Raw genomic sequence first — 16,801 nt, 5'->3', positions numbered from 1 at the left:
CACTTGGGGATCATGAATTAAATATTCAATTTATTCTCCATTGTCAATGGCTATAGCAATTTACTACTGGCTTTGTTCTCATCTTAAATATTACTCATGATTATACTTTACATTACTCCATTATCTTTTGAAGTAAAAAGTATCGTGTTACTCTCACCTTGAGTGAAGTCACTGCAACTAGATGGTTTAGTTTGATCTTCAATGGTGCAGTAAGAAGCTCTTCGTCCGTAACTTCCAGGTTAAAATAGCACCTGTAAAATTCAAAATTAAAATCACTAAAGATTGAGACATTTTCGACACATTCCTACATCTTACATGCAATGAAAAGGAAAATTCAGCATTATCGTTTGAGCTACCCTGGAAAATCCCTTATAGAATTCCTCCTATCCATGTACATCTATCCTATGTACACCGTATCTTATGTACATCGTAGACTATGTACAGGACCCACTTAAGCTCTCCTGTTTATGTACATCGTAGAATACAGTATGTACATCGTAGACTAATTTTAACTTTATTGGAGCAATGTGCATAACAAAATGAATTTTTAAATTTAAAATTAATTTTCAAACACTTACCTGCATAATTTAATTCATCCGATCACATCTGTGTCGGCTCCAAACAGATATAACTAATTAGGCGACTAACTTACCCTCATTGATTGTGACCAACCGACAACTGGTCCAAAAAGTCATTATCATCGAGTTAATAAAATTAAGGAAATCTCGATAAAGAATGGAACTAAAGCACAATACCTGTAGACTTTTTGGAACGAACGGTCGTCAAAATCTTAAGCCCTGTCGGCTTTAACTGTTTAACAGATAACTGCTTGTCAAATTAGAAAACTGACAGTAGGTCACGTGATCCTCTTTCCCTTCCCCACCAATGGTGGGGGGGTCTCTCCACCAACCGGTTACTGAGCCATTCTTTAAGAATACGTTGTCGTAAACCTGCTTATGTATAATGTGGGGAGGTGGGAAGGGTCTTCCATTAAGTTTTACAGGTAAGTGTTCGAAAATTAATTTTAAATTTAAAAATTAATTTGTCTCACACTTATCCTGTATAACTTAATTCAGCCGATTACCAGCATTTATCCTGGATGGAGGGCATAAGTAGAAATATTAACAGATGATATAATTAAGTAATCTTTAAAGAATACACACAGACCTGAAGGACCTCTGAGTAGTTACCTTGACTGATATAGGGCATCTCCATGTGTTGCACTGAACTGGATCACCATCAGTCAAGTTCAGTCATGGCTGGGTCAGTCTTAACGCCTAGTCGACTAACTACCCTATTCTGAACTAAGTTCCTAACCTTGTATCAACAACTTGCATACGTCGGTTAAGTCCGTTAGCTAGTCATATGTCTCTGATAAGGTAGGTGTAGGCCCCCTTTGGGCCGTCACCACCTTACTTCCTCTTATGCATTTATACAACCTGCCTACGCGAGGTTTTCATTCGCACGGAGTGAGCTCCTATTCATATCCCATCTCATTCATGCCTTTCATTCTTCCTTACATACACTAAGTATTTAGGGTGGAAGGCCAAGTAGATGTTAACCAACAATTTCTCCACCTACGACAATTGGACCGAGAGATCGTAAGTTATCATACACCAACTCAACGTCCTTGAGGTAGTGGGAAGCAAAAATTGTAATCCATTCCATAAAGCAGCATTCAGGACTGACTTCAATGAAGAGTTCTTCCAAAAAAGAAAGAGATGTGGAATAACCCCTCAGACTGTGGGTACCTCTTCCCTTCTTGGATGCACTGTCTGATAAAGATTGGGGAGAGGCCTTTGCTAGGAGTCTCCTGATAAAGAAAGAAAAAGCATTTTTCGTCATGGCCTTCGACTGTCGTTTAGGAGAGACGAAGAGAGTCGGGGGTCTGTGAGGGAAAGCCTTGGTTCTGGCTAGATAATAGTGCAAGGTTCTCACTCGGCAGTACAGTCTCTCCTCTTCCAGATGCCCAACTGTTTCACTTAAAAGAAACTCTCTGGGAAGAGGGATGGACTGATTCTGTCTTGGCTCTGAATTATGCAAGGTATGTAAGGACCATGTCCTTTCCTCTTGTACCTACAGAAGGAGAGATGGCTTGTATCTCTCCCAGTCTCTTGGCTGTAGCTAAAGTAGCCAAGATAATTGTCTTGGTAGTCAAGTCTTGTAGAGAAGCTAGCCCGAGAGGTTCAAATGGAGCCCCTGCTAGAAGCTTGAGAACCACATTCAAGTCCCACTTGGGAGGACTAATGGAAATCTTGGGAACCTCAATCTCAAAAGATCTGATCAGGTCAGAGAGAATAGCGTCCTCAAAAACCTCACCAAAAGACAGCCTAAACAGAGGCTAGTGCCAACTTATAAGCTTTAATGGCTGACACTAAAAGCTTTCTCTCCTTCTGTAGGTAAAGGAGGAAATCTGCAATCTTTGGAAGGTCTAGAAGAAGTGTGTGTGGTTCCTCTTACACCAACCTCTATAAACTACCCCCTTACGCTGGTGTTTAAATTGGTAGTGTGTCTTCGTGCCTTGGTGAGCTGTTCAGCCACTGCTGAAGATACTTCCCTCGCTCTAGCGATACGCTTGACAGTCTCCAGGCGGTTAGAAGTAACGAGGACAGTCGAAGGTGGAACCTGTGGAAGCGTGGTTGGCGAAAGAGGTCGTACCTGATAGGCAACCTCCTTGGAATGTCTATGGAAAGATCTAGGAGTCTTGCAAACCATTCTTTCTGAGGCCAGAACAGGGCTACCAGGGTCATTGTGCACCTCTGCGATGACTGAAATTTGTGTAAGACCTTGTCTATCATCCCTAATGGTGGAAAGGCGTAAGTCTGTAGGTTCCTCCAGTCTTGAAGCATAGCATCGACCCCTGCAGATTGAGGATCTTTCTGAGGGCTGAAATATGCTGGAAGACGGAAACTTAAAGCTGCTGCAAACAGGTCTATGTTTGCTGACCAAAGGTGAACAAGGTGATCTACTACCTCCTGGCAAAGGGTCCATTCGGAACCTATCACCTGATCCCCCCTGCTCAGAGCATCCACAATGACATTCTTCTTTCCTGGAATGAATTGGGGTCGGAGAATAACGTTGCGATCCTCTGCCCACTGTAGGATCTCCTGAGCAAGAAGGTTGAGAGGTTGAGACTTTGTTCCCGCTTCCTTCTTCAAATAGGAGATCGCAGTGGAGTTGTCTGCATACACTACGACTACTTCGGATTACACAGAGGAGTGAAGTGGAGAAGAACCTCCCTGATTGCCTTGAGCTCTATCAGTTTATGGACCTGGAGCTCTGGGAAGGAGTCCATAAACTAGGACTTTGAGTGATAGTCCTGCATTCAAGTGCATCTCCTGGGACCACCAAAGAAGATCCTCCTGACTGCGTTCTGGCTACTGATTTTGTTTGGTGTTGTCCTGCCAGTCACAATGTTGTCTCAATGGGAATTGAAGATCCCTCATACGACATCTTCCATTGGGAACTAGTAACGTGAGAAGCAAGGTGGCCTAGAAGGCTCATCCATAGAGAAACTCTTGGGGTTGGATGTAACAAAAACACTATAATTCTCCTGAGGTTGTCTTTCCTCTCGAGATGGAAAGACCCTTAAAAGAGGATACAATTTTCATTCCCAAATAAGTCGTCTTTTGAGATGGTGCGAGAGAAAACTTCTTGTGGTTTATCTCTATTCCAAGTGTCCTGCAAAGATCCTGGACCAATTCCTTCACACGAAGAGCTTCCTGAAGGGAAGGATATAGGAAGAGCCAGTCGTCCAGATAGTGGCACATCCGAATACCCATCCGGTGGAGTTTGGCTGCAACTGGGGCCATGAGAAGGCCTTGCCAGTCCGAATCAGAGACACCTGAACTCCGAAGCAGAGACACTTGAACTGCCAAGTCTCCTCTCCCCAGCGGAAGTGCAGAAGATGGCGAGAGTCCTGATGAACTGGGACTTGGAGATAAGCATCCTGGAGGTCGATGGTAAAGAGCCAGTCGCCTTCCCTTATAGCTAGAAGAACCCTCTTTGGAGTCTCCATCTTGAACTTCGTAATCTCTACGAAGGAGTTGAGGATAGAGAGATCGATGATGGGTCTCCAACCTCCTGAAGCTTTCATCACCACAAACATGTGGCTATGAAAACTCCAAGAGTTGGGAAGGGCTGGCTCTATGGCCCCCTTGTACTTCAGCTGTAGCATCTCCTCCCCGAGCGCTTTTTGCTTTACAGACCTGCCGAAGTAGCTGATGGATGGTGGCGAATGACTGGTCAGGGGTGGTTGAGACTTGAGAGGTATCCTGTACCCTTCCCTTAATACGATGGTCACCCAAGGGTCCGAGTTCAGGGCCTCCCAAGCCTGCCAATGATGTTGTAAGCAGCAACCCACTTGTACGTGTTCGTGTGAAGGAACTGGCCCCTATTTCTCAAAACTCTTTGGGACAGGGTTCTGTGAGGACCTAAGTCCCTTTTCTTGTCCTGCTTCCTGGCTTGGAAGTTTGATGAGGCAGCAACTGTGGACTTCTGCTTCTTCCCATATCGATTATCATTTCCTCGACCTCCTTGCTGAAGAACAGGGCGTTTGCCAGAATCCCTCTGAGGGTAGGACTGTTTCTGTTGCAGCTTAGATGAAAGAGATTTCTTTAACAAATCATTTAGCATATCTTCCTTCCGCATCTTGGAAGACAGTTGGGCCCGAGAGAGAACATCCTCCAGAATACCAGGTTCAAAAAGGTGATATCCAAACATCTGGGATTCCCTCAGTAGGTCTTTATGACGTATGGAGAGAGAAGCAGGGGCTCTGTCGAGATAATGGTTCCTTCTTTTGCCAGGCAGGTAAGCCTCGTGGTAAGTAGCCTCTTTCATTTGGTCCTCAAGGCAGTGTCCAATAGACCTGGCTATCTGTAGGTAGAGGGGTAGGTGCGTTATGAGGAAAGAAGGTTTCATAAGAAAAGCTGACAATACATACCACAGCCAGGCCAGCATGTTCCCAACCTCCTGTATTCTACTAATGGAGGATTCCAGTCTCTTGCACTCTTCTATTGTGATACCATGACACGTTCCCCTTTCACTCGTGAGGGTAACACGTCCTCAAAGGAGGGGTTGAGAGGTGTGGGAGCTGGACCATAAGAATCTTCTTCCAGCTGCAGGTATCTCTTGGTCTTGCCTAAAGCAATGGTGGTGCGTCTGGCCTTTGCTCATTTCCTGACTCCCTGGCAAGCTAATTCTAAGGGTTCTGATGGAGTCCATTTGGGTAATCTGTCAAACTTCTGCTTCTCTAGACCCTGAACAAAGCGATTCAGGGGGGCTTAGAGGATGCCAAAACCTTCTTCCCTTGCCGAACACTCCCTGAGAAGGCATTCTCAGAAAGACTCGTCAATTCCCTGAGGAATTAGGGATCAAAGTTTCAAGAGCTATGCCATCCATCTCGTCGTCCTGAGGAACTCTAAATTTCTTCGCTGCCGCCCAAAGTCTCCTAGAGAATTCTTCATCTCCATTGCTGGATGATGAACCTGTAGAAGGAGACCTGTGATCATGCCGGGACCTCGGCTGAGAATGTTGCGAAGATCTGGGGCTTCTGGTAGACGAAAGATGTCTACTCCTGGAAGGGGAATGGCTTCGGGAGTGACGTCTCCCAGTACTACTGGATAAAGAACGACGAGAATGTTTGGAGAACCTGCAGGATCTTGCAGGAGGTCGAAGGAGACCTATGGTGGGATCTAACAGATGAACGGCTAGGTATCTTGACCTCCCAATGAGTCCTGGAATAAGGAGAAAGGTGGTCTGGGGAGTGATGGAACCAACTCCGGTTGCTTCTCCTTGAAGACTGGCTTCTGGACCTTCGGTCAGAGGAAACACTATAGAGTCCCTCGAGGACCTGAGGGATGAGAGTACGGGTGCGTGGCTTAAAGAGTGATGAGATAGGTCTTTATGATAGGGTCTCGATGTGGATCTACCCTTGGGAGACATGCTTGAGTTGGACTGTTGAGAGGTATGCCTCCTACTGCGAGACTAGCTCCTAAAAGGATAATTCCTGCAACTGGAACGCGGAGAAGACTTCCCTGGGTATGAAGGTTCATGATCCTGCAAAGGCGCAGGGGAGCTCCCTGGTCGACAACGAGGAGAACGAAGTCTTGATCTTCCTGGGTCTGAAGATAAAGGAGCCTGCGACGGTGTAGGGGTGTTCCTTCAACCGACGATAGGGAAAACGAAGTAGCGATGGGGTTTCTTCGTCCAAGTTGCTCATACACCAATCAGGGGTGATGGTGAACTGGACCTGCGACCTGCCCTGCTTTGGGGAGGGGATTACCTCCCGGTGTCCGCTCGCCTCAGTGACTGGTGTACCAGGGGCAGAGTTGGAAGGCAATACAGGAACATTTAAAGCATTAAAGTAATTCACTAAAGAGGAAATGTCCTCACTCACCTTTGAGAGCTTAGCCTCCCAAACTGCTTGCACTTTCTCAAAACTTATAATAGCATAAGAACTCTCGGCGGTAACCGTTGTAGCAGGAGAAACGGATCAGGCAACATCTACCTAGGAGCTAAAACTACTTATCCTTCCTTCCGGGAACTTGTCCTTCGGAGATTCTACCCCCTCCCCTAAGGCTGAGCTAATCTCCTGGGAAGGTGAAGATCTAACCTCGCCCTCCGGAAGACCACTCTTTGTGGTCCTACTCGACTTATAATTAATACGTTTCTTGGCTAAAGAGTCCATATGCTTGACATATAACTTACGGTCTTCTTTAGACCAACCCTTACACTCGTTACAAGTAACAATGTCACACTTAATACCCCTACCTGACTGACAAAGAGAATGAGTAAATATTTAAATGAAAAATCTATGGCCATACTCATTAATCACCATATATTTTCAAGAATTGATTACTGCAACTCACTGTTCTATGGCTTACCAAATTATCAGCTGAAGAAAATTCAGAGTACAAAACAGAGCCGCTAGATTAATAAAAGGATTACACAATAGGGATAGAGTTACCCCTGCACTAATTAAATTACACTGGCTGCCGGTAAAGGTGAGAATTGAATACAAACTACTTTTACTAACGTTTAAGGGTGCTACTATAGCGTGAGGTCTACCACACTATAGCATGAGATCTACCTCCCGTTACTACTATAGCGTGAGGTCTACTGCTGAATTATTCGTCCCTCATAGATAAAACACATTTCATACATTTGTTTTAGCAATAAACACTTAATTTAAACATATCTTAGAAATGACTAATAGATCATTGGATTTCTAATTACATTAAAAAAAAGGAATAAAGGTAAAAATAAACATGTTATCATATATTTCCATACATTTATTCTAGCGCTACACTCTTCGTACATCAAACATGTTATATATTTCCATACTTTTATTCTAGCGATACACACTTCGTGCATCAAACAGGTTATCATATATTTCCATACATTTATTCTAGCGATACATTCTTCATACATCAAACAGGTTTTCATATATTTCCATACATTTATTCTAGCGATACACACTTCGTACATCTTCTAAGAATGACACAAATAGATCTGCTTCTTGAACTGTATCCAAGAGATTGTGCTCTCTTAAAAAGGCGAGTGCTGCTGCTTCTGTCAGAATGACTCTTCTATAAAACTCCTTCAGCAACATTTTTAGTACCCTCAATCGATGATATCTCTTTCAGGCCGAGGGAAAAACTGATTTAGGAGCTGTGGGACGCTGGTCACGCGGTAGACCTCACCCTCAACCTGGGTAGGCGACATATGGCGGTAGACCTCACACTATAGTAGCACCCGTTTAAGATACTGAACCAAAATGAACCAAAATATCTAAAAGAATGCCTGAACAAACTAGAACTAGAAACAAATGTTAACATAAGACACATGAGTCACAAACAGACTATCTGAACCAAGAACAAATAATAAATTTGGTGAAAGGGCTTTTAGCTACTGTGCGCCTAGACATTATAATAAACTGCCAATTGAAATGAAGGACCTAAAGGGAGCAATTGAATTTAAGAAAAAACTAAAGACATTACTTTTCACAAGATCATATGATTTGGAAGATGCTACAATCAAAGAATTGTATAAGTTATAATGAAAATGTTTCGTTAGATGATTGATATGGACCCGCCCGAGTAGTAGTTCACTCGACTTCAGTGGAGGGTTGGATTTAAACCCAAAACAAGCAAGCAAAGGCAAACTTTCTACTTATCATAGTGAACAATTAGTGCACGACGTTCGGGTCTCAGAGTCAGACGGCATACTCATAGATCACTAACACCATCAAAGGATCCAAATCACTTGGAGACGACAAATCCAAGATGTAGTTGTTAACAAAAACCAAAAGGAATTTTAAATAAATTCAATTATATCAGAATGTTGGAGCGACAGCACAAACGTGCTTCTGTGACAACAGATGATTAAAGAATGGCTCAGTACAGTGTTGCCAACCCTGCAGGCAGTCATGTCCCTATAACTAACAAAAAGTCCCTACGTGTCCCTACGCCTGCAGCAAATGTCCCTCTGTGGGATTGAATGTTCAATGTCTCTACAGTGGTATGAAATCTTTGAGCAATTGCGATATGATCATAAATTTCTTTTTTATCAGTAAGTCCAATGGCCGCAAACTATATACTAGGTTATATACTGCAATAAAAGGAAAACATGAGTACAGTATTACACAAAATTTATTTTCTTGATAAACAAAAATACATATACATGAAATAATACTGAAAAATATAGCATGATATAAGCTGGTAGGCTTACAATAACCTCTACTAAATCAAAATAATTTCGCTTTTTTATTATTTCAAATTCAAATTAATAGTTCAAAATATTGTTTGTTGCTTTACATGTATGCAATGGTTAACTACTCTCAGACTGTTTGAAATCATACATTTGTACATAACGAAAACTGAGGTATCTTCATTAATGCCCTTGGCTAGATTCAAACAATTTTCACCTTTTGATTTCATGTTTGAATTGATAAATAATATGGAGTCTAACAGTTCAGGTCCCATCTTATTTCTCTTTTTTGTTTTAGCATCACCCATCATCGAAAATATTTGTTCTGTTTCAGCATTCGAGTGAGGCAATGTTAAAACAAGTTTAGCCAAATATGCCAAATTCTTGAAAACAAATTTATCTGAATAATTCTTTAATTGAGAGAGATACACCCAAAATTCTAAATTGTTTTTCTTTTTTAGCATTTCAACTCATCTGAATTGAAATATATAGGCAAATCATTCCACTCTTTTTGAATTTCATTAACAGAGCCTACAAGATGCTCATACCTTTTGGCTAAAGTCTCCAAATTTGGCAATTTTTTCCTGACCTCGATATCTAATGCTACCTTGAAGATTGCAAATTTCATTTCTGAGTACAGAGGATCAAAGAGAGGTAACCGTTTCACAAGTTCCGTGAATGCTGTTTGATAAAAGGAAAGGCACCTTTGTCTGAAATGCTTATTATCTTCCAAATTCTTAGTAGTAGTTAGCAGTGCCTCACATTCGTATCCTAACTATTTCACAAAGCGGAATAAGCTGTGCTTCATTATTGGGATCAATTCTGGACAAATCGAATAGATATTGGGGTTTGATAAAGTTCTTACAAATAAGTCTTTTCCTTCTTATGCTCTAATCTTGTAAGATACCAATCAAATTGCTTTTACTTTGAAAAAGAGCATTTAGTTTATTAAAATATCCAAGCACATATTTAAAATATGTCAGGTAAGCTTTTGTATGATTGTTAAATTCTTTCATTATAAGTTCTGCTGAAATAACCTTATCTTCTATCTGGGCCTGAAAGAATAAGAGCTTTACAACTTCCCACTGATTCAGTATTCGTTCAATGCAGTGCTGCATTGCAAGCCATCTTGTATCAGCAAGTCTAAGCATTCTGAGTCTTTCAACAGCAAGATATTCCTGCAATTCTGCTAGCTCTGCCTGCCTTTTTGAGCTGTGACTACATACCACCCGGTAACGGTTATTATTTACATGTGCAAGACATGTTCATTTTTAACGTTTGCATTATCGGAAAATGATTTAAAAAAAAAAGTGGGTATGGTAGTTTATCATATGGATTTGATAGTGGTGTAGCACTGAAGGTAAAGGGCAGTTAGACAAAAATATATATTTTCATAAAAATGTTTAAAAGTCCCTACGTTTAGGGACATGTCCCTACGGTTGGCAACACTGGCTCAGTAACCGGTTGGTGGAGACCCCCCCACCATTGGTGGGAGAGGGAAAGAGGACCACGTGACCAACTGTCAATTTTCTAATTGACAAGCAGTTACCTGTTAAACAGTTAAAGCCGACAGGGCTAAAGATTTTGACGACCGTTCGTTCCAAAAAGTCTACAGGTATTGTGCTTTAGTTTCATTCTTTATCGAGATTTCCTTAATTTTATCAACTCGATGATAATGAGACTTTTTGGACCAGTTGACGGTTGGTCACAATCAATGAGGGTAAGATAATTAGTCACCTAATTAGTTATATCTGTTTGGAACCGACACAGATGTGATCGGCTGAATTAAGTTATACAGAATAAATGTGAGACAAATTATATTTTACCTTTCTACTTCTTACTCATGTTCACGATCATGTCCATGATGTCAACATCTAAATTCAATATGTTTATTTCTCTTATGTAAATTCTCATAAATAAACCAATTCTGTTTACGATCAATAAATTGATCAGTATACAACTTAAAGATTAAATGGTAACCATTACCTAATTATTATTATTATCATCAACTGCTCAGCTACAACCCTAGTTGGAAAAGCAGCATGCTATAAGCCCAGGGGCCCCAACAGGGAAAACAGCTCAGTGAGGATAGGAAAAAAATATTTTAAGAACAGTAACAACATTAAAACAAATATTTCCTATATAAACTATAAAAACTTTAACAAAACAAGAGGAAGAGAAATTAGATAGAATTGTGTGCCTGAGTGTACCCTCAAACAAGAGAAATGTAACCCAAGACAGTGGAAGACCATGGTACAGAGGCTATGGCACTACCCAAGACTAGAGAACAATGGTCTCATTTTGGAGTGTCCTCCTTGCTTACCATAGCTAAAGTGTCTCTTTTACCCTTACCAAGAGGAAAGTAGCCACGGAACAATTACAGTGCTGTAGTTAACCCTTTGGGTGAAGAAGAATTGTTTGGTAATCTCAGTGCTGTCTAGTATGAGGACAGAGGAGAATGTGTAAAGAATAGGCCAGACTATTCGGTTTGTGTAGGCAAAGGGAAAGAACCGTAACCAGAGAGAAGGATCCACTGTAGTACCGTCTGACCAGTCAAAGGACCCCATAACTCTCTAGCGGTAGTATCTCAACGGGCGGCTTTAAAACAAGGGAAATTTAGATCTTCTATCACCAGCATGTTACCATACTACAAAAACACTAAACTTTTATGCCTTCATATTTGTTCGTTCACAATTGATGAGCTGTCCAACTCTAAAGCCTCTAGGTTGTAATAGGGGGAATATATGGGAGAGTTAATATATAACAAACATATGCCAAATAACTACATTTTCACAATTAAAACTTAACAAATAATTCAACAATACCCTTTCATCTTTATTATTGTTGTTGTTGTTGTTGTTATTATTATTATTATCATTATTATTATTGTTATTATTAGCCAAGCTACAACCCTAGTTGGGAAAGCAAGATGCTATAAGCTCAAGGGTTCCAACAAGGGAAAAATAGCCCAGTGAGGAAAGGAAACAAGGAAATAAATAAGCGATATAAGTAATGAAAAATTTAAATAAAATGTTTAAAAAAACATTAACATTAAAAGAGAGAATTCATATATAACTACAAAAAGATTTAAGTCAGCCTGTTCAACATAAAAAAACATTTGCTGCACCTTTCAGTCAATCGCAATATAGTAAAAGGACAGGCAATTTATATAACTTTTGTTAAACTAAGGGTTCTAGATTCTTTCAAATACAAATTAAATTCCATTATAAGTTTTTTTTTTTTTTTTTTTTTTTTTGCGTGGAATGTTAGTTTGGGCCTTTAAACTATTGATTGGGCAATTGGGTTATTGGGAACTATTTCTCGCATTGACAACTATACAAAAGATCGCAGGTAGAAATTTCTTTCTCAAACTTCAAATATTCCCCTTATTTGCTTCATTATGCTAATCTAAATTTGATTACCTTATTAATAGTTCACTCTAAACCAGCCTTTACTTAAAACACTATTGACAAACAATCTTATCCAGTTATTTATAGGTATTAGGTTGGCCAGGGTACCAGCCACCCATTGCGATACTACCGCTAGAGAGTTATGGGGTCCCTTTGACTGGCCAGACAGTATTGCATTGGATCCTTCTCTCTGGTTACGGTTCATTTTCCCTCTGCCTACACATACACCGAATAGTCTGGCCTATTCTTTACATATTCTCTTCTGTCCTCATACACCAGACAGCATTGGCATTACCTAACAATTCTTCTTCACCCAAGAGGTTACTGCACTATAATTGTTCAGTGGCCACTTTCCTTTTAGTAAGGGTAGAAGGGACTCTTTAGCTATGGTAAGCAGCTCTTCTGGGAGAAGGGCACTCCAAAATCAAACCGTTATTCTCTAGTTTTGGAAAGTGCCATAGCCTCTACCATTTCCCTTGCTTGAGGGCACACTCAGGCACACTATCCTATCTCATTTCTCTTCCTCTTGTTTTGTTAAAGTTTTTATAGTTTATATAGGAGATATTTATCTTAAACTTACTGTTCTGAAAATATTTTGTTTTTCCTTAATTCCTTTCCTCACTGGGCTATTTTCCCTGTTGGAGCACTTGAGCTTATAGCATGCTGCTTTTCCAACTAGGGTTGTAGCTTAGCAATTAATAATAATAATAATAATAATAATAATAATAAATAATAATAATAATCAGCGCTTGGGCTCGCTTTCAAGATAATAACGTCGAAAATAAACTTTTATTTCTCAACAAAAGTTTCCTTTGATACTTTTTAGCTAAATTAAAAATGCTATCAATATCGCTGAAATTTTTCCTGTCATGAAAATCAGAATGTCACTTAGTGGTAGCAAACGAAACGTCCGGGCACTTGACATCCACATTCGTTAAATCAAGGGAAATACTCAACAGAAAACCTGTCTACTTCTCCAGTAAAATACTGAAAGATGCTGCACATTCCCATACAAAATGTGTGCCTAAATGTTTTGCCATTTAGACATCTAAGAAGTTACCAATACATAATATAATGTATACACTTCAAGGACAATCAATGTATTAATGGCTACACATTACGCCATTCAAATAAAACTATAAAAATCACAGACGTAAGTGCAACTGAACTTAATATCCTTGGCCTTCATAAAGTTCAATACTGCACAGTATGGACCCCGTAAGGCACAATACTACACAGTATGGCCACCACAAGGTACAATAGTACACAGTATGGCCACCATAAGCACAATACTACACAGTATGGCCACCATAATACACAATACTACACAGTATGGCCACCATAATACAGAATACTACACAGTATGGCCACCATAAGGCACAATATTTCACAGTATGGCCACCATAAGACACTACACAGTATGGTCACCATAAGGCACAATACTACACAGTATGGCCACCATAAGGCACAATACTGCACAGTATGGCCACCATAAGGCACAATATTTCGCAGTATGGCCACCATAATGCACAATACTATACAGTATGGCCACAATAAGGCACAATACTACACATTATGGCCACCATAAGGCACTATTTCACAGTATGGCGACCATAAGGCACAATACTGTACTTTTGACCTACTTAAGCATTGGAATTACCCAAAACAAATGTAAATTTCTTCTACGTTACCTGCAAGATTTTTATTAATACGAAAACCCACTCCATTTTCTTTCTTCTTTTTATGTCCTCTGAAACAAAATATGTGACTATGTTTCAACTCTATATAAGATTCCCCAGTTCTTCTAATTTCACTCAATTGTAATATAACCCAAATTTATTAATTTCAGCTCTTCCAGTAACACAGCAAGATCTTTCCTAGACAGGGCCCTGACACTCTGCGTTACGAGGTTCAGTTTCCAAAGGTCGCCTGTTTAGTCTAGAGAATTTAGCCCCCTGAAGCGGGACATATCTACCCGCCAATCTTGGGCAGTTGTTCCACTGCCGCTGGGGACTGGGACCCCGAGATGGGGTTGTTGTATTCGTGTCTGGGGTTTGATCTGTTTTCATCACTATGCTCTCCACTGCAGATTGGAGATGGAAGATATTGGTCTGACAGCTCACAGCAAACCAACCTAGTATGGATGGCCCTGACCCTGACAAGTAACAGCTTTGCTGATCATGGAGGTACTCCCGGTTATTTTAGCAAGCAACTGAGAAGTACCATCAAGAAATACAACAAACATTGCTATGTACTGGAGCTATAAATGTTATATCGTAGTTGTTGCTATAACTCATGGTGCAAATGAAAAACAGCTTTATATGCTGCAATCTGTAACAAAAAGATAAAAGGATAGTGACAATGACATTAAATAAACAAATGTAAATTCAATTAGCAGGAAATAAATTTCTTTAGGTGAGGTTTGTCTGATAGAGACATCGGTCGTAAACAAGAAAAATTCTGTGTAGTAATGAAAGCATGTGAGCCGACAGATTCTCAAGAATGATCAGATGTAAATGAAATAACCTCTATATTGAACAGTGATCCCGAAAAAAATTACCCCCTGGTCTTCACAGACTCCTGGATTAGTTCAGCCCAAATGCGAGTACTATTAATTTGGTTTACCTAAATATCACGGTAGTCTGTAGGATATTGAAAATGGATGTTATCTAAAACTAGTCAGTCTCCTAAAGGTTAAGGATTTTTTCTCTGTTCAACATTGTGATATGTCATACTCTGCTTATCCTTCTTTGTTGAGAGCTTAAGTGCTGTTTAAAAGTACATGCGCTCGTCGTGTTAACTTAAAAAAACTTGAATTACAAAAGATTTGTGATGAATTTTCCTTTTCCCGATATTAAATAATAAAATAAAAAATAAGCACAAGAGATTCTAGATTGATCATTGAAAATAATGAAATAGATGATTTTCCACACTTTTAATCAATATATGATAATTACGTCTCCATTGGGATTCACTTAACAAAAGCCAAGTTTTTATAAGCTCAAAGGTGCGTAAAATCTATTATGATACGAGGAACTATATGTAGAGAAGATAATGAAATATATAAAAAATATCAAATTTTCCATTTGGAAGTGTTGGTACCATTTCAAATTTTGAAATTGTGAATGAATTATATATGCACTAGATATTTAGTTGACGAATGAAAGAGAAAATGTGCACTAGATATTTAGTAGATGGCGAATGAAAGAGAAAATGTGACAGGGTACAATGAGAAAATTGCGCAGAGTCATAAAACACCTCTTGGCTTTATTCTTCAAGGGGTTATTCACGCTAGCCTATGTTTAAATATGATTCTTTGGAGAGAGAGAGAGAGAGAGAGAGAGAGAGAGAGAGAGAGAGAGAGAGAGAGAGAGAGAGAGAGAGAGAGAGAGAGAGAGATTTTACTCGACTGCAAACGGGAATCAGTTTTATGCTGTATAGCACTCACTGAAGTTGGTTGAATTTGTACTAGTGAACAGCTACTGTGATAGTGAATCTTATAAGCAGCGCGTGATTTTAAATGTTGTTTTAGCTATATTTCTAACACTTCATAAAAATATTTGAAGCGATTGCATAGTGGAGGGATAGCTAAGTATTAATGTTAAATTACATTGGATCTCCTCAGCTAAACTGCTCTTTTTCGAGATAATCATCTTTGCTGAACTGAGAGAGGGAGAGAGAGCGTTTCGCCTTCGAATCTCAAAACCGGTAGGTTGGTTACTACCACCCAGACGGGATATGATGAGGACTCTATATAGGCCTGTCTAGTAGGAATGGGTATTAAGTTTCAAGACGTGAATTATGCGAACTCCCATTTCATCTCTAAAGCCGAGTCTCTTTCATTTTTGTAGACATTCCAAACTTACGGTATTTTTTTTTTTTTTATTAATTGGAGGCTTGGAGTATATAATTGAATTTGTTTGTTTCACGAGATGCAAAAATATTGCTGTTTATTGTGTAATAGTTAAAAGTATCGTACATAACGCTTTTTCACGAGGATTTCTTTTTTATTGTGTTAAATGTTTTGAGTTAATGAATATTCTAGTTCACTAAGGCATTAGAACGATCTAGTACAATATATTTGTTATTGATATCAGCTCTGGCTTTGTATATCTAGCCAATGCACGTCATCATTTCAAGTAGTTAAGAACTTTTCAGAGGATTTCTGTAAGAATGACGACTAACATTCTGCAAACTTATTCAAGTATTTACTTATTAGAAGTGATCAGATGCGTTAAGCAAGTATACAAGACTAATCGTGAAAAGTAGAAATCTAGGGAATGAATTCCTCTTATTTAATACATTGCTTTTCAAGTACAAAACATTTTTATCTGTATTTTATGCATGTTGTTATATACAGTGTATATATGCATATCTATCTACCTATCAATCTTTCTATCTAACTATATGCATGCATATATGCATATAAATGTAAGTATATATATATATATATATATATATATATATATACATATACATATGTATATATATATATTATATATACATATATACATCTGTATATATATATATACATACATACATATACATATATATATACATACACATATATCATATCATATATATATATGCATATAAATGTGTATATATATATATATATATATATATATATATATATATATATATATATATATATACATATACATATATATATATACACACAC

General features: G+C 39.1%; 1 protein-coding gene and 1 long non-coding RNA gene across 2 annotated transcripts in view; one reads left to right on the top strand and one right to left on the bottom strand.

Annotated features, from left to right (window-relative positions):
* The window catches only part of LOC137642163 (uncharacterized), a 38,784-nt gene that overhangs the window by 9,909 nt on the left and 12,074 nt on the right, over window positions 1–16,801 (bottom strand). The window contains exon 2 of the long non-coding RNA XR_011044661.1: window positions 158–251. This is a non-coding gene — a long non-coding RNA (uncharacterized lncRNA). The remainder of the gene's footprint in view (window positions 1–157; window positions 252–16,801) is intronic.
* LOC137642161 (organic cation transporter protein-like) overlaps window positions 15,568–16,801 on the top strand; it is a 72,717-nt gene continuing 71,483 nt past the window's right edge. The window contains exon 1 of the mRNA XM_068374698.1: window positions 15,568–15,827. The gene's annotated coding sequence lies outside the window, so the exon portion shown is untranslated. The remainder of the gene's footprint in view (window positions 15,828–16,801) is intronic.

The sequence above is a fragment of the Palaemon carinicauda genome, chromosome 6 (genome assembly GCF_036898095.1).
Source record: "Palaemon carinicauda isolate YSFRI2023 chromosome 6, ASM3689809v2, whole genome shotgun sequence".
Classification (NCBI taxonomy): Eukaryota; Metazoa; Arthropoda; class Malacostraca; order Decapoda; family Palaemonidae; genus Palaemon; species Palaemon carinicauda.
The sequence above is the reverse complement of the archived record's forward strand: the minus strand, read 5'-3'. Positions and strand labels throughout refer to the sequence as shown.